We start from the raw sequence: 19916 nt of genomic DNA, 5'->3' as shown, positions 1-19916 counted from the left end.
ATACATACAAGGGAAGGTCGCTCCTTCTCTGCTGCTGCCTCCTTCACGTGGAACTCCCTCCCCTCAGTCGTCTGTGATGTCAACTCCTTGGCCCCTGTTCAGGTGAAGGCCAGAGGTCGCAACCGGGTACCCCCCGATACCCGTACCCTACCCGATACCCGGTTACCCGTACCCGGCCGGGTACGGGTAGCCGTTTGCGACCCTAGTGCGGCCGGGTACGGGTACGGGTAGCCGCACGTGACTCACGCCAACCAATGAGTGAGAAGGCCGTGAGTCACTGGTGAGTCACCGTTTGTCACTCATTTCCCAACGTCTTGTCTCTTCTCACAATTCAAGTTCCTAGAATCAACCCGTACCCGTACCTGGCCGGGTACGGGTAGGGTACGGGTACGGCTGGGTACGGGTACCCGTTTGCGTCCCTGGTGCGGCTGGGTACGGGTACGGGTAAGGAATCAAAACCCGTTTGCGACCTCAGGTGAAGGCTCAAGACATTTCTGTTCTCATCTGCCTATGATTGCCTTCTCAATGCCTCATATATATATTTCTCTGTTTTTTTTTGGTGATGCCTTGTGACGCACATACCCTGCATTTTATACGGCGTCTTGAGATGCAGCTGAATTTACACGTGTACATCTGCAGCCCTGTTGGCAATCCACTGCTGGATGAGGGCCTCCCTATGCTGTGCGAGGGGTCATGGTGGTTATTTTGACCGTACTTCGTAATTTTGGTCAGTGCAGATTGGTGAAAGTGCATAGATGTGTGAGCATATAAGTACAGTATAACAAATGATATTGCTGAAATGCCATATGCTGCTCACCACGTATCCCCACAGCCGATGAAAATCTCTTTGTGCATATCAGGCGCCCATCAAATTACGAGCCAGGCTCAGTTTTTTCTCAGCTTCGAAGATATAAAGGCATGGTTATACATTTAGGATAATTTCCTCATAGCCTGCGGCTGCATTTTGACACTATAAATAAGAATTGTAAATGTTATGGTATTTGATAAATAAAAAACGTCACAACTACAATGTGCAATGCATGACAAAACACAATTCAGCGTACTACACGTACAATAGAGGGTGTAAGTGTTGATTTATTGTTTTAATCATGTGCAATAGAGGATTTTAGTGTTGATGTATAACCTTAGCAGTTCATATGCAGTTCAATACAAGTGTACATATTCACCCCTGACCAATTAACTTCCCACACAGCAGTATGCATGCAGGGTGTAAACTCACATTTCTATAGACGTATCGCAAATCAGACCTTTTCACGTGCACTGATCTCGCGCACTTTTTTGCCCCACGTTTAAAGCAGTGTGCGAGTTTTTATTTTATTTTTTAATCCAGCAAAACATTTTTTTTTGTTTGGTGCCCAGTGGTGCAACTGCCATTCCACGAAGATGTCAACGCATCCGGACGTTTCACTTCTTCGCCTGTTCTTCCGTCAACGGCTTGTCGGACATGCGACATCGTGGCGTGCCGTGCAATCCCGCTGATATTGTCAACGGCCGCAATTGAGTCATTCAAAGCCATTCGACGTCGGGGGCTGCTGCGTGAGCTAAGGTGGGATTCAACGGTGGGGGGATATCTTCCTCCGCTTCCCGTCAGCCTCAGCGGTTTGCTGCTGTCTGCCCGCTGCAGCGCACTCGGCAGCAGTGGTATTGCAGCCGCGATGGGGCCAAATTGGCTGATATTGATTGAGCAGATAACATATGCCTTGCTTGTCAAGTTTCCTTGGGGGCATGAATAAAGCAACAGATTGTGCGTATTGCCGGTTAAAAAGTATAAAACACATAGGCCATGAAACAAGGGGGGTTTCGTTTGTCTCGAAAACCAAATTATTGTGCAAAGATTCACGCTGATAATGTGGTCGGATATATACCATGCGGTTATGGTCAAGGGCACATTTTCGTCAGACGTTTAACTCTCGCGTATGTGAATGAAAAAAAGTCGGAAAATGTTTGGTACAGTATGATTTTCAGGCGTCAACGGAAACCTCGCAAATGTGTTGAATTTTTTTCCCCATAATTTGATCGGAGTCTAATAAATCACAGCAGTCCACGACAGTGGACAAGCCTACTGAGAGGTTTAAGATCATTTTTAAAATGTATAATTTTAATTGAGCGTTTAACTTCAACTAAATCGGTTAATTGTTTAATATATATATAAATTACACTTCTTTGTTAATCCACTGTGGAGTGAAGGCTACTTCCCTACATTGTGTTGGTCATGGGGGTGTGTTGACCTTACTTACTGAAGGAAAGGTTCCCAATACTAATGTCAGCTGTGGCCAGGAATTCAATTCAGGTCACCAGGTTCAGAACGCAGTGCGTTCACCACTGCACCACTATTCCATCCTAATTACATACTCAGCTTAATGTACTGGTAAAATAAAAAAAAAATGTGTTTTCGAAAGCATTAAATAATTCCGGCACAATTCCCCCGATGAAGGCGTTTCTAATTAACCAGCTAAACGTCACGGTAGTAAAATAGTAAATTGTGTGGGTTTACACTCCAACACACCGGTGTACTGCAACAGCAACGAATTGACACGTTTGATTGACGTGTCAAACCTTACTGATTAGCTGTGTCGGGTGGTGGTGAGTTAAAGACACATTTATATTTATGCAGTTTAACCCAAAATAACTTTTATTATGATTAATATTGGTCGCTAAGGCCTACGTGCTATTTTGAAATAATGATTGTATCTTTAATTAAATACACGGAGCAAGAAAATAGGTGAAAAAATGAGAAGACATGAACATATATACGCGTATTTAAATGTAGATTTTCAGTGGATTGTTTTAAATGTAGCTGACAACAAGGTAGAGAGATGATCTTTCCAAACAGGTGGTGCACACGATGAAAGCTATGCTCGTCTGGTATTGTGGAAAAAAGACTTTGTGAAAATACCTGCTGTTGTGTATTTGTTTAACTTCGGTGATTACTCTGTTGGAAAACATTTGTGTGTTTTTTTAAGCAGGTCTCTCTCTGTCTTGAAAAATCGAGTTTTGGTCTCAATGGGATCTCACTTGGTTATGAAAAACTCCAACACATTCATCAACAACATTGCCTTAAAATGAAACATTTTTACGAAAAAAATAATATAGGACATATACCTTGAAAAAGGCCTATTTCATGAAACTTCATTTTAAGGCAGTGTTGTTGACAAATGTGTTGAGTTTTTTTCACAACCAGTTAAGAGCCGACTGAGACAAAAACATTTTTTTTTTACCAGGGAGACCTGGTTAAAGAGCAGACAAAAATGGTGAGTTTCACAATACCGGTGAAGTCATCACTGAAGCACAAAATATAAAGGCAAGTAGTTCTTCGAAGTAATCTTTCGACAATACCAGACGAGCAAAACCGTTCATTATTGAGCAAAACAATAAAAGAAACCCTCAATTTTTGTAAAAAAAAAAAAGAAAAATACAGGGTGCTAGAAAGGAATTGTCTGTCATTAAAGATGTATAATTAGACAGCAGGGTTAACTGCACGGGGGGGAAGGGGGGGGGCACAGAGGTTTACACACTGCACTTTGCATCTGGTCGAATGAGTTAAACTTACAGCCACGGCTAACATTAGTGGTGAGTGACATCTGAATCAGTGCTGGGTCCCTCTCTTCTCTTTCACTCGCTCACACCGACTAGTGCGGGGAACTACCGGCGAACAATCCCAGTGACCGACACAGAACGTGGAGAGTTCCTTTCAAACCGATGGTGGATTGACAATCGGCGGTAAGTTACATTGTGGTTTGTAATTGCACGGCTGGAACGTTGGCGAGATATCCCTTGTTCGGTTTTCGTTTCTAAAATCGAATATCTTGGAGTTAACTTCAAGAGCACCACGATGAAGCATTTGAAAGAATCGCACCTTTAGGTGTTGGCGAACACCCGGCCTCTGAAATGTTGCTATCACCATGGTGGACACGTGGAGATTTAGAGGGACGAGACGCGTGTGGTAATCTTTTCATGCCACCAATGGTGTGTGCATATTCACCGATCTAGTTTAACACGTAGGAGGCTTTCGCGACCAATGTCATCCATTAAAGAGTTTTTTTGGGTTCGGTCGCGTGAATATATAAATGTGTCGTTAAAACCCGCCGCCACCCGACACAGCCAACTAGTAAGGGTTGTCACGTAAACAGAACGTGGCCAATTTGTCACTAGTACAGCACTAGTGTATAGTGTAGTGTATAGTGTAGTGCATAGTGTAGTGTATAGTAGTGTATAGTGTAGTGTATAGTAGTGTATAGTGTAGTGTATAGTGTAGTGTATAGTGTAGTGCATAGTAGTGTATAGTGTAGTATACTAGTACAGCACGCCGGTGTGTTGGAGACCCAAGCCACAACATTTACAATCTGAATACGACGTTTCGCCAGTAATTACAACTAGCTTCATCAGGCGACAGACAGATTTGTGGAGAAGTCCACCTGTTTCGTTCCTTATATAGAGGCGTAGATGTGGTGACCACATTATCCATAAATATGGCTGTCGCCTGATGAAGCTAGTTGTAATTACTGGCGAAACGTCGTACTCAGATTGTAAATGTTGTGGCTTGGCTCTCCAACACACCGGTGTGGCTGTACTAGTGACGAATTAGCACGTTCTGCTTACGTGACAACCCTTACTAGTTGGCTGTGTCGGCTGGTGGTGGGTTTTAACGACACATTTATATATTTACGTGATTCACCAATCTAGTTGAACACGTAGGCATTAGCGACCAATATTATCCATGAGAGGGTTATTTTTTATTTTTTTCTCTCGGTTAGGTCGCAGGAATATAAATGTGTCGTTAAACCCGCCACCACCCGACAAAGCCAATCAGTAGGCCCCACCCCTTTTCTGTGTAAGCTCCGCCCCTTCCCCCCAGACACAGGGGTTGGGGGACTGGTTTGGATGGTGGGTGGGGATTGTGGAAGGGGGAGAGGGAGAGTTTGCTCGAGGTGGCTTCACTAATGACCAAAACCCCTCTTAGCACACGATACTCATAGATTGGAACATATGTCGTGATTTTTTTTTACAAAATATATTTAATTTCACATCGTAATTTTAAGGGCACGTATATGTCTGCACATACAGTTTAGCAATCTACATGGGGGTATCAATATTTGATTTATAGCAGTAATATATCACCATCTAAGATAGTACCTGCTCGAATATATTCTACATACACGAAAAAAGGCATTTCAAGAGTTAATAAAACTATTTTTTTTCAATCAGTTTTCCGGAACACTGATTCACACGTCATTTCTTGTGTTGTTGTTGCAGCTAATTAGGTTTAAACGCACCCATTCCATGAGCTCACGTTTGGATAATGTTGAGCGTTTTGATTGCTGACTGCACACAGCATTTCCAGAGACAAGCACCTGCTTACAAAACACAATTAATTACTCGACTTCTGGAGGGTTTTTTTTCTTTCCGAAACGCTACCAAGTTGGGGAGCCGCTGCCAATGCCGGCTGACAGGTCATGCAAATTTTTGAGGGGCATTCTTTTTTTGTTTGTCTCCCATGGAGTTAATTACAGCAAAGAGGAGAGGTCTTCTTCTCTCTTTCCTTCTGCTCAAATGTTTTTTTTTAATTGCCGACTTACATTCCCCAAAGCCTGCCACATTCCACTCTGTTGATTTACACACAAGCACAAAAAATGGGGTCACTTCTTTATTATTGAGGGAACCCTCCCCCCACCCGTTCCACCAGAGGTGTGGACTCGAGTCATGTGACTTGGACTCGAGTCAGACTCGAGTCATGAATTTGATGACTTGCGACTCGACTTGGACTTGCATAACAATGACTTTGTCCCACCTCTGAGATGTGGACTCGAGTCATGTGACTTGGACTCGAGTCAGACTCGAGTCATGAATTTGATGACTTGCGACTCGACTTGGACTTGCATAACAATGACTTTGTCCCACCTCTGCGTTCCACCCACAATTCATTTGCTCAAAAGGCAGCAATGTGTCCCTCCCCGCGGGGGCTTCTTAACTTGTTGATCGCCCACATTCCAGTGCTTTGTTTGCTCAAGCAAAACCTGAAATGGGATTATTGAAATTATATTCTTGGGTTTTTTCGGTAAAGTCACGTAGGTAAAAAATTTAAATTAATAAAAGTAAAATAAAATAAAAATCACGACGTTTCGGAGGCAACACAAGCTTCCGTCTTCAGGTGGAACCGTCACCATTACTTGATACAGCAATCGTGCTGTGACGGTTCCACCTGAAGACGGAAGCTTGTGTTGCCTCTGAAACGTCGTGATTTTTATTTTATTTCACTTTTATTAATTTAAATTTTAATTTTTTACCTACGTGACTTTACCGAAAAAACCCAAGAATATGAATCCTTGCAGTCACGAAAGCTTCAAATCTAGAAGTGATAATTGAAAATAAACCCATGGACGGTGCATATTGGAATTGAATGTTGGATGCGGTGAAAATGCACTCGCCGGACATAGCATCACCTCAGCTCGAACATAAGCTGGTGAAGATCTATACTTTCACGCATTATGGTCCACGGCAGAGTTAAAGTTACATAATGGGAATAAGGTGTCGTTTTTTGTCGCAGTTTCATTTGTATCACAATCATATTACCAGGAGAAACAACATTTCAGATTAACTGGTTAATAAATGAGGTCCAACATTGGTCATATTGAGCCCTTTGTTAATCCCCTAACGGATGATGACCTCTCCATGTCATGTAAGTCATGGGGGTGTTTGACCATACTTCACCATGCTGGTCATTGTGGGTTGGGAAAGACAGGGGCTGAAGACCGATTCAGATATTCTCACCAGTGATACAGCCACGGCATTATCCAGAACGAAACTCACGTCGTTTGTTACGTAATAATTTCGCAGATTTAACTTGTCACTCATCACAAAGGCACTATGTTTCACAGACAAAGTCCGCATTCGTTTCACATTAGAGGGCGATCTTGCTATGTATAATTCCAATAGAGCGGTTGGCAGATCATTTTCCGGATTTGACAAATTTGGACCACGACTCATTTAAAATTACATCGGGGGACTATGAATCAGACGACACATTTTATGGTTAATACACCTGCAATAATAACCAGGGCAGCCTGCCGGATTCGAATCACAAACATCCACAACAAACGGTGAATGCGTTACCTCTGGGCCACATCATCACTGTGCCACCAGTGCCCCCCCCAAATCTTCACGACTAACCTCATATGAAACGCTTTTTTCACAGGGCACAACGTACTGGTTATGATTTAGTCAACGCACTGCAATGCAATCTTCCATGAGATAACGATTTACATTAAAATTACGTACGTGCGTGAAACCCACGTTCATGCAAACATGCACATTTGAGGATGCCTACATATGTGGACATCCTCAAAAATATGGGCTACTGTGGTTTTAATTTACATCACACCACATTCTCAATTGATGTCGAATATGCCTAATCCTTGCACATGTTGAGATTACATTTGAAGCCACTTATGTCCAAAATCAGCATTCATCAGGTCACGAGACGAAAATCCTCCACTGGTCCACTTAAATTGAGCCTGAAGTGTTGTTTTGTTTTGGCGATCAGAACCAAAACACATCATCAAGGTGCACAGGCTCAACAAAAGAAGCGTTTCGGAATAACCGGTGGCTATTGGGAAACTTCACTCGGAGCCCTTTAAGGTTGAGAACGGCGTGTGAATTTCAGAGAGGCGATGATTGCTCTAATCGCAAGCGTAATCCTTGGGTTAATCTCGGCAAAACAGGCTTAGAAGGAGCTCCATATGCCTGGCCTAAACGGAGAGAAAAAAAACCCCAGATACAACCAAGTCCCTCTGGTAAGTGCCGCTGTGCTCATTTTCGTCGAGGGAAGGTCCGCTGTGTTCCAATTTCCCCAGACTTGATACTACCGGCATAATCTCTCTCAGCCAGCACTCCCAGAGGACTCTTGTTTGTTACAGGCAAGGGCGGGGGTGGGGGAAAGCCACTTTCAAAAGCTCACAGCAGTCTGGTGCTAACACTGCCATATAACATAGGCTGCTGTGCTGTGCTGTGCTTTAATGATGTCGTGTTGATATTACCACCGTAATCCCCGGGCTGGAAGCAGCCGCGGCTGTAATTGCCTTACTTGCTGCATGTGCACTTCCTTGGGCCCCTGTAACATGCCGGCATTGTGAATGCGAAATTGCCTTAACCCTTTGCAGCTACGCTTCCTCAAATGTCTCGGAGGGAAAATGTGGTCGCAGGATGGAGTTGAGCGCGCATTGCCGAAGCTGCTTCTTAACCTCGGCACCACGCCCTCTCCACTGCTTGCCGCACGTAATTGTGATTCACAAACTACTTCGTCATTTCCTCGATATAAAATTGTCCAGAAGCGAGGTGTGGCAACGTGAGTTGATCTTTTTGCAGGAGAGAAAAATAGAGACATTTTCCCCAAATGATTTCTCAAACTCCTCCAAAGCGTTTGCCGATGCATCTGTTATGAAAATACACATGTGGATGGCCAGTGTTCAGTCACAATTTAGTTTCCCTGGTGAGGGAAAACTTGGAGACTCTGCGATGATTCATGGTATTTTTACATTTTCATCTACGTGGGAACCTCGCTAATTAAAATGCCCACATGCCACTCTTGATTGGATTAACAGTAAACATTTAGGATTTTGACAATTGACTTCACCCAAGTTGGCCTAAACCATCAATGTTCATTTTAATGATCTAAATACAACAATAACACAGCTACTGCAAGCCCCCGTTACAAGTATATATTGGGCAAACGTGACCAGAACCATGCTAAACTTAATTTCCTGCCCTGACAGCATTTTTGTTTTAAACAAGGCAGCCTCACGGAAAAAATGAAAACAATCACATCCTCTTGTCCACTTGCATGCATCTCTAAACAAGTCTACTGTTGGGGTGACGATGCAGTTTGAAATAACCACCTCTTAAGCCTGTCAGATTTTCTTCCTGGTATTTTGGCAAACCAGAGATACAGAAGCCGAAATATACACGTATCACCCCTCCAACAACATCGTAGACACTTTTGGAATTGTAATACTCTGACGCAATTCAAACTTTGCACTTACAAGCACACTCTAATTTATTCCCGGACATAGCTCTTTTGAATGCTTTGCAAATAGAGTACAAAACACTATTATGCTGATTTCTATTTCCATGAAAACAACTTTTAAGGCATCTCTACACTTGCAAAGGTTGCGTGCACCACTCAAACGAGGACACGTTGAAATTGTCTGGATAAAAAAACAAGCCTTTTACAACATTTCCTGAACCTTCAGTATTCACACTCAGCCTCTCTTAAAAAACATTATGGATTAGAGTGTAAGACTGCGATGTCCCAGACCACAAGTACTTATCAAAACAAAGGCTCACCTACAAATTCAACGATGTTGGTTTTTCAAGTTGTCGGGTTTTTTCTTCTCCCCCCAGAAAGCTTCGTAGAATCTCGCTCAATTGAAGGCATGTAAGTATGCATGTTGAACTTCTGTTGCACCGTACATAACCAACCGTCCTAATTGGAGGTGCCGGAGAAGGACAACAAACTAAACACAAAAAGCGGTTCCAAAGAAATTAGTTTTCAACCTAGATTTAAATTGCATAGCTCCAGTGGCTTCCTAATATCGGAAGGAAGAGCTTTCCAGACTGCCGCAGAAGCGCACCTGAAAGCGCACGACACAGTGACCGTCTTTGCTAGACGGCCAGCCGTTTTTCCCTGGCCTCTTAGCGTTCTCTGACCGTTGAACCTTCTAACGTGGCGACGAGAAAGAGTGTGAAATAATGGGCTCTGTGTTTATGCTTCGAAGAGGTGTTTCTGCACAATGCTTTGAGACCAAATGAATATTACTCTGCACGCAGCACAAATGAAGGCTGTGTGCACGGTGCACAGGACAACATTTGCCGTGTTTATCTTGAGGAACGCAAGTCATATTTTGCCCAACTCATTCACAACTGTACTCACACTTTACCCCACCACACGCAAACTCCCGATTGACCGTTGTGTACCCATTTGTAGTTATCGATGGACAAATTCGGGGGTGGGGGGGGGGGGTATTTAAGAAACTTGGCCAATATTTTAACTGCCACGCCAGGAGATCGATCGGGCGACCTCTGGATTGCAATTCAAGCGCGCTAACCATTATACCACGGAAACATCCCTCTACCTACGCTTAATTAAAACTACAACTTAAAAAAAAAAAATTCTTTTCAAAAGCGAACAAATCTTTTGTCAAGGTCAAAGTTAATGTAATAACTACTGCCAGGAGGACAAAAATTTCCACCCCCCCCCCCCCCAAAGCTATTCAGTGTATGCAATGGAGAAATTCCATCAGAAATCCACCATGCATGTGATGCAATACCAATGCAACACATTCCACATGAGCGCGTGACGCTGTGTCTCACAGACATTCTAACCCCCCCCCGCCCGAAAAGAAACAGAACAACACTGATTTGAGCAAATAACAATTGCATTATACCTTGCCAGATGTTGCGTTCATTCATCGAGGCGATCGCTTTTGAAAGGAAGGTGGAAGATAAGCGCGTTTTATTGGCTTTGTAAAGTGGAGATGGTGCTTGTTGGCGATGGGATGGCCATCTGTAAACTGTTCCATGCTGTACAGAGCGGTTCTGATTGGGAAAGCTGATAATGTACATTTCCAATATATATTTGTTTTATCTGCTGAACTAAATTCCCTATTGTACTAAATGAAATGTGACACTGTTGGGAATGGTGCACAAGCTCAAATATCAATAATGCTCTGCTATGAAGAAGGACTATTGCCTAAAACGTCCGTATGTTGAGTTTAAATCCCAAACACAGTACGAACATGGGAACCAAACAGTCTTGATGGGGCAGAGGAAATAAGTAGAAAGGTCCAATGTTGTAAGATGAAAAAAAGTCACTTTTATGAAAATGTATTATTTGTTGTATATATGCAAGATTAGAAGGGATGAACACACGTGCATGATGGAGATGCTCACTGCAGTAAAGGCAGAACTAGTAAAGGCAAAATGTGTTTGTTGGCGTCTCTGCACGCACGCTCTCAGTTGGATAATAGACAGACAGGAAGGCTTTTAACCTTCATTCACTTGCAACGGGGTACCACTGAATTTTAAATGAATGTTTTTGCGTTTTTTTTTTCACACAACTGCTGTCTGAAAGGGCATCTGCCATGGTGAGAAACAGCATGAAAATATTCCGTATTAATTGGATCATGCCTAGGTTGCTTTTTTTTGTAAGCTGCATACTGCAGCGGAATATATTGTCGCGTGTGATACATTCTACCCATACGGAACGCCATTCTGTGTCTCCACATATTAATGTTTAAGTCCATCGGCCTATTGGCTTTTCAGACCCGTATGACCTAATAGTTTCAGCAAGCAAATACTGGACTGGTTCCAACCTTCGGGGTCTCATCAGCTTCGTGTAACAAATGCTGCTCAAATCCCAAATGGTATTGGCAAGAGTAGTCCACCTGAACTGGGTGGTCCTGTTCAATGCCAACAAAAGCAATGTTGCATAAGCCAAACTCGGACCTGTGTTTTCACAAAGATAGTACATAAAAAGTGTTATCGAATCGGCTGATAGACTACAACATATTTTTATTTATATGTTGAACATAGAATGGAGTTTTGATAAAATATGCTGAAACCCATAATGTTCCACAGCAATGCACAAAGGCGTTATATTGCTTTACATAGGAGTCTGCTAGCATAGGGATTATGGAGCATGATTTCATGACATTTGTTTATGTTAATATCTGGATGCATATATACGTATTATGACTTTTGTGAAAAACCTGGTAAAATAAGTATTGCAACTTAGTGGGAGTTTAACTTGTGAAAAAATAAATAATAAATTATGGTACAATTGATGGCAAGTGGCTGAAAAGTTGCAATAAAGTGGTCACACATAAAACAAAAAATCGACTAAAAATCATATTGGAAATACATTGACAGACATAGAGAGGAACACACGAGTTAGAGAATACAGCGTCAAGGAGATGTTATCTCTCTCGCCTGGTACGCAGGAGGTCATGGGTTTGATCTCGACTTTGATGCCTGTTGTATATTTGGAGTTCACGTGTTCCCTCTCTCTCCGCGGTGGTCGCGTGGATTTTTCAGCACGTCCTCCAGTGTTGCCACCCTAGACATTTAGAAACATGCGTTAAGACCATTTGGCTGCTACTATCATTTCCCAAAATTAATGATAAGCCACTTCCACGAGTAATCATCATCATCATCATCATCTGTTGCCAGGTCGCTTCTGAACAAGAGTTAAAATCTTAGTAGGCTTTACCTGGTAAATTTTAAGTTTATACTCTTTGATTCTTTCGGTAAAGTCACGTAGATAGAAAAATAAGTAATAGATTACGACGTTTCGATCGCCACACAATCAAACGTCTTCAGGTGAAAATAAAAAAAAATTATATAGCAGACGAACTGTTGAGGCAGGAAGAAATGTAGCGAGAGAGCTACTGCAGCAATAGAAAGGTTTGATGTGGGTACAACCCAAGGGTAAGTCGGCGGGGCTAGAGATGGAATTTGCAAGGCAATGTAAGATCGCAGAGCTAGGCATACCTCGGCTAATCCGAGGGGGGAGGGAGGGAGGAGAGGGGCTGCCGTAATGGACGAGAGGGTGGGGGGTGAAATTCAAAGAGGGAACAGGGTGAGAGAGAGACAAAGAAAAAAGATCATACTTTGCAAACTTAGAAATGTAATGCAACTCAGAGAGTGGGCCAACACAACAGTTAACATTTTACCTGGTTGATCAACGTCCTTCCAAAGATTGCTAAAATTTGCATCCATCTTCTCAATTTAAGTCATGTCTACTTCGGTTTTGCATGAGAGCCTGTAGGAGCTAGTGCTGTTAGCAGGCGTGCACTGCAGACATTTGGCCTGAATCATGGCCATTCAAACCAAATTGTACCCCAATATTTCGATTTTAAGCTTTCGTGACCGCAGGGATTCATCTTCTTGGTTCTTTCGGTAAAGTCACGTAGAATGGAAATAATAAAATAATAAAAATAAAACAAAATGAAATAATTCTCACGACGTTTCGGCCACAACGCAAGCAGCCGTCCTCAGGTGAAGAACAGGTCTGTCGAGGAGACAGAGTCTGAATTCAGACTGGCGTTGTGGCCGAAACGTCGTGAGAATTATTTTATTTAGTTTTATTTTTATTATTTTATTATTTCCATTCTACGTGAATTTACCGAAAGAACCAAGAAGATCTTCTCGGTTCGTTTCACCTGAGGACGGCTGCTTGCGTTGTGGCCGAAACATGGTGAGAATTATTTTTATTATTTTATTACTTCCCTTCTACGTGACTTTACCGAAAGAACCAAGAAGATGAATCCCTGCAGTCACGAAAGCTTTAAATCGAAATTTAACCAAGAAGATGTACCCCAATACTGCGCACCGTTGGGAAGTCAGAGTGAACACTGCGGCAGAGGCACAGGCTCAGAAACATCACTTGTTAAAACCGAGGTGACCGGAATCCATAGCGCGTTGTCGCTCACCACTGCACCATCGCTCTACCCAAGGCCCCCTCTCGACCACACGCGCCTTGGCGGTCGTGGATACGTGCGTGACCTGTAACCCAGCACCGTGGAGGCAGCGAGGATCGGTGGATCACCGCACAGATGTTGTGAAACTTCCTCTCCCGTGGGCGTCGACGGTGCTATAACCCCTGGCTCGCCAGGGGGATTGTAGTACAGCAAAAGTGTTAACTCCACCTGTTTCCTGTCTTGTGTGAGATGGCGTGTCCCTCTCGTGTGCCCTGGGCTTTTTTTATTCGGGTGCTCCGGTTTCGTACCACATGTAAACACTCATTAATTGGCTGATGAAACGTGTGCGTGGGTTTTCAGCGAGGGTGACAGGGTTTGAGATGAGCAACAGATGCTGTGTGCAGTGCACTGAACAGTCTTTTGTTTTCCACAATAAAGCAGGTTGCATTACCACGAGTGCATTTCTTTTGTGCTCATGTTATTGTTTTTGTTACCGTCAGCAAGATACTTACATGGACTATATAAGATATGCATATGCAATGTATCGTATGTGAGGTCATAATTGTCGAGGGCATACGGATGTATGTTGAACTTCCTTCGCACCGTACGTAGCCAAGCGTTGCGGGGGTAGGGCAACAAACTAGGCACAACTGCGGGACATGCTGACGATAAGTTCATTTTGGTGCGTGGATGTTATTTTGTTTGAAATATTTAGTTTTGACCACTAACCCCCCTTCCTTTTCCTTTCGTTCCTCTTCCATTGCTTTCCCTTCCCCATTAAAAAGAAACCCGTCTATATTCTCCCTGCTCGTAGTCCCTTACTACCTGAGGGGGGCAGTGAGGCACAATCTCCTCCCCTTCCTAGAACCCAGTTCTGACTTCGCTCGTCCGTGACATTTCTGTACCCACCTCCCCCTCCCTCATTACAGTTTGTGCCTTTAACTGGGCTGTTACAAAAACAAAAAGCTTTTTTTTTTTAAAATAAAGAAACGAGTTTTCAACCTAGATCAGGGGTCGGCAACCAAAATAACAAGAAGAGCCATTTCTTTCCAATTCGGTACAAAATTCAGTATTTCAAGAGCCGCAATGCATCTGAGTACATACTGTACTCACGTACATATTGTCAAGAAGCAGCCCGTATAGAGCCGCATGCGGCTCCGGAGCCGTAGGTTGCCGACCCCTGACCTAGATAATATGTAGAGGACTGCAGAACTCGGGCAATTGCTGGGGCTCACGCACTTTCACCGGACTGTTGTAGAATAAAAAAAATCTCAACCGTGATGATGGGTACAAACTTAGTAATCATTGGAAAGATGTTATCAACCACGCAAAACAGACTTAATTACACTTTTTTCGACCATCTTATCTGACAGGCACTATTTTACTTTACCGAGTGTTAACATCCCTAGTTATTTTTTGGCAGTGCTCTCTTCATTGTTCAGCCAGCATTGGTATAAACATGGGCATTTTCGTTCTTTTGTCTATCATGTGTATCAGACCTCCCCTCCCCCCTCTCTGTCCATTGTGTTGGCGTGTGCAGCAGCAACCGCGTCCAAGCCGTCGTCCGTGCTGTCTTTGAGCCCCGCCCCCCTCCCTCCCGATACGTTCCATTCATTGGCTACCACATTCTGATGAGCTCCCCTCTCCCTCTCCTCCCCCCTTCAACTTGCTTATAAGGGATTACTTCTTGAATCATTGCCTCACTTGATACAGCTAATTCGGCTGTGACGGTCCTACCTGATGACGGAGACTTGTGTTGCCTCCGAAACGTCGTGATTTTTGTTTTTATTCTATTTTATTTTCATTAATTCTGATGTTTTACCTACGTGACTTTACCGAAAAAACCTAAGAATATATAAAAACCCCACAAATAGCAGATCTAAAGAAACTAGTTTTCAATCTAGATTATATGTAGAGGATTACAGAGCTTGAGCAATTGCTGGTACCCGTGCATTGCGTGGCTGCCTTCCTGCTTGCCAAGTGATTCCACCCCGCACTTCTGATGTCGTTGTGTCTCTTCGAGAGTGAGTGCATACTGTGCGCATTGCAAGTTGACATGATTATTATAATATTGTTACATACGTATATTTCCCTAGTTTGTACTTTCTGAAGTTGCCAACCTTTACAGGTATTAATTTAATCAGCCCTATTTGTATTCCTTATTGACAATATATTTCCCAAGTTTGTACTTTCTCGAGTCGCCAACCTTTACATATATTAATGTAATCAGCCCTATTTTTATTTCATATTTAAAATAATAACAAGCAGAAGAAGCTTTGCACTGCCTGTGGTTAATAATGCCCCAGTGAAGAAATTAAAATGACTCACCGGCAAACTTGTACACTTTATTTAAAATAACGCGCTAACTCCACGTCTGTACGACGAAGTGGAAATCCATTAAAGACCGAGAGTGTGTTTACATTGCCGCAATTAAAATTAAATCAGTTTTTTTGTAAAAGTGAACACAGCAAAACAGTGTGATATAGCAACGAAATAATTCAACCTTTAATGAACAAGTTAAAAAACGAATACATGTACACGCTGGCATATCCAGAGAATATTAGCGACAAATATATGCTATGTACAGCCCCAATGGAGCAATGAGATGAATCGACGAAACCAGTTTGTATGCAGTTGCTAGCTAGAGATCGCAGTGGCCTTGAGAGGCATTCATCCAGCAGTGAGTTGACCATGGCTGATGATCATGACGGCAGCCTACAAATTTTGGATTTCCTTTCAAGTGTTGTGCATTCTGTGTGGCTTCGAATTGTCTGCATTGTGCGGAGGAAGCAGCATTACATACAGAAGAAATATTTTTTTCTGTTGGCATTGTGAAGACTCAACCTCTTAAATGGAAAGTGGAACACTTTTAAAAGCCATTTGTGTGTGTGTGTGAGTCACGGAATTTGCCAATTTATATTCCTGTAAAAGTTCCATTTTAATTTGCATCGTATTTGTAAGTGGGTAGTTTTGTGAATCCTTTAGCATTGTGATATCACCAAGGTCACTAACTATGTGCCCTCAATCAATACGAAGAATCATTATGACCTTAAAGAACACAATATAACAGGCCAATTTCAGATAGCTGCATACAAATACTTTCTCACAAGCAACAACCACATTTCGCTTACTTGTGTTAACGTCCTTCCACTTACATCCACCCACATTTAGAGATGCATCTTTTATATCGTTTAAGAGCAACACAGGATGTGAAATCCAGAGAGTCGAGGGGCCTCATGGCCTTGTTACGTACGCAACTGTGCTGTGAGGTTTTGTGCATAACATACGACAAAGGTACAACAGCAGAAGGGATGCTAGATTTGAAGCTTTCGTGACTGCAAGGATTCATACTCTTAGTTTTTTCGGTAAAGTCACGTTGGTAAAAAATGAAATAAAAATTAATAAAAATAAAATAATAAAAATTAATAAAAAATCACGACGTTTCGGAGGCAACACAAGTCTCCGTCATCAGGTGGGACCGTCACAGCCAGATTTGCTGTATCATAAAAAAATGAAAAAATCACGACGTTTCGGAGGCAACACAAGTCTCCGTCATCAGGTGGGACCGTCACAGCCAGATTTGCTGTATCATAAAAAAATATGAAAAAATCACGACGTTTCGGAGGCAACACAAGTCTCCGTCATCAGGTGGGACCGTCACAGCCAGATTGGCTGTATCAGCAAATCTGGCTGTGACTTGTGTTGCCTCCGAAACGTCATGATTTTTTATTATTATTTTTTATTATATATTTGTATTATTTTATTTTTTATTAATTTAATTAAATTTTTTACCTACGTGACTTCACCAAAAAAACTAAGAGTATAGAAGGGATGCTGCCACGCTACAATGGTCAGCCCACTGGGCACTTGCAGTCAAATAGTCGCCGCTTCGATCTCCCAGTGAAGCAGTTGAAACAACGGCGCAAAGTTTCTTAAATCCCCTCCCCCCACCACCCATCCGCTTTTCTCCATCGACCAGCGTATACGTGTGCACCACAGACATTTAATTGGCAGGTCACATGAGATGGGGTCAAGTTGTGGGTTCTTCAGCCTCTTCCAAGATGTCCAGCCGGTGTGTCTTATGCTTGTTATTGGGATCAAACATCGAAATGGTATTTTTTGCACTTTTTGTACGCAGCATGGACGGGTGGTGCTTTTTCTGTAGGATTTTATAGTTTATGTACAATTAATTTTAGGTGTATCTTGTAATTTTATTGTTTGTTGCGGTTGCACCCAAATCAAGAACCGTATGGCTCACAGGGTAAATCCTAACAAATGAAACTGAAAACTGAGAGAAGGCTGAGTACTCCATAGAGGGGCTGCCTAGATCTGCCTCGAGCGGAGGCCCTTCCATCAGCAGTCGCGCGACCAAGAACATTTCAGGGCTACGCCTTTACCCATTTTTAAATCCTTTTTATTAAGTTCACTTGCTTGCTTTCTTGCGCGCTTACGACCGTGCAAATCTTTCGGTCGTTTTTTAACCCACTTCCCGTGATCCAATCGAGCTGACATTTTGCACACAGACAATTAATTTTCGTGAAAGTTTTTTTCCAAAATGTTACACTTTTTAGGAAAAAATAAATTATATTTAATTACCAATTGCTTAATGGTGGCAGGCAATAATCTGACCCATAGGTGGCAGCCATCTCAAGCCAGAGGACGAGAGGACTCTAGCCGCCACGCATATAAAGGATTTATAGTGAAAAACTTTGTTTTTACGGGTTAATTTTTTACATTCAACAACAGGGCAGAGGTGGAAGTGACGATGGCTGGAGGGGTGTGTGGGGTGTGTGGGGGTGCTGGAAATGCTGCGGTAGAAACTTGAAAGCGTGGGGAGCGCGCGAAAGCAGTGAAGGATGAGACAGATAAGGGAAAGTGAAGCGTGGTGGCGGAGAGAGAGAGAGCTGGGGGCTAAAGGGAGTGGTGGGAGTGGAGCGATGCGGGGGGGGGGCACTGCGGTGGCTGAGGGCACGGGCGTAAACAACTCTCTTCGTCCACAATAGAGGCGGGTTTGGGTCAGATCGCGTAAATATAAAATCTGTCCGTCGCCTGACGATGCCGGCTGTGATCACCGGCGAGACGTTGTACTCGAATTGTAAGCGTTGTGGATTTGCTCTCCAACACGCCGGTGTGCTGAAACTGGTAACGAATTGGCGTGTTTTGTTTGCGCGACAAACCTCACTGATTGGCTGTGTCGGGTGGTGGCTTGTTTCACGACGTATTTATATTGACGCGATCGAACACAAAAAATACTCTGTTTTGGATGATATTGGTCGCGACAGACTACCTGTTAAACTGAGTTCTCCTCTTCTTGGTTCTTTCGGTAAAGTCACGTAGAATGGAAATAATAAAATAATAAAAATAAAACATGATAAAATATGTATTTTTGTTATTATTTTATTATTTCCATTCTACGTGATTTTACCGAAAGAACCAAGAAGATGAATCCCTGCAGTCACGAAAGCTTTAAATCGAAATTTGAGTTCTCCTCATTCGACAAAATGTACAGTCGCGCACATTTCTCCCTCGTTGCTTTACATGAGAGTCATAAACTAGCCCAGGTATTCGATAAGTTTGAGAAAATTAACCGTGATTGCAGAAATTAAAGAAATCCCGAGGTGTGGATTTTCAGAGGGCTTTTAAGATGGTGCCGAGTAGACATGCCGGCTGATCAATGTAGAGCAATTAGCAATCCTCTTTCGTCATCAGCCACTTTTCACTCATTTGTCTTTCTATCCGTCACGAGGAAATCCTCAAGCAATGCCTGATACAGGGATCACGTGAAACCGAACAACTGAATTTTAATTGCATTACTTGCACGTACGTAAAACGTAGTAATTTAACACCGTGTCATTTATTTACTCGTTGATTTATCCACGTCTATAGAGGAGAGGGACTTATTTACATTTGACAAGGAGAGGAGCTGACATCATCAATTTCAACGGAATGTTGGGAAGCATTTACACGGGGATGAAAAATAGTGCATTAATCATTTTCCGTGAGTCGCGATGCACGCTCAAGGAATTGCACATCCCAGCGAGGCCTTGTTTACTCGCTGAAAGTTCAGCATGAATTATTTCTCAGCCGTGTGCATTTGTGCTTTTTAGGAACCACTTAGATTTTTTTTCGGAAAGCATCGGAGACTGATGTTCATGTAATAGTAAAACAAATGTGTACTGTTCTCCAAAATGTGATGTTTGGGTAGAACCGCAACAAAGGCCACCACAAACCCGTTTGTTAGTTGGAGTTTCTCATGCTATGGTGTCATGTATTTTCTATGGAAAACATAAGACCACCCGAAATAGCCTCTTTAGAGAGGATTACGGATGATGCACGGTACTTTCACCAAGGAACTATTTATGCCGCAAATTGCCCACTGCAATGTTTGACAAATCCCTTTTAACCCGAGCCGAATTGTCACCT

Source organism: Lampetra fluviatilis, chromosome 14 (assembly GCF_964198595.1).
Source record: "Lampetra fluviatilis chromosome 14, kcLamFluv1.1, whole genome shotgun sequence".
Taxonomy (NCBI): domain Eukaryota; kingdom Metazoa; phylum Chordata; class Hyperoartia; order Petromyzontiformes; family Petromyzontidae; genus Lampetra; species Lampetra fluviatilis.
The sequence above is the reverse complement of the archived record's forward strand: the minus strand, read 5'-3'. Positions refer to the sequence as shown.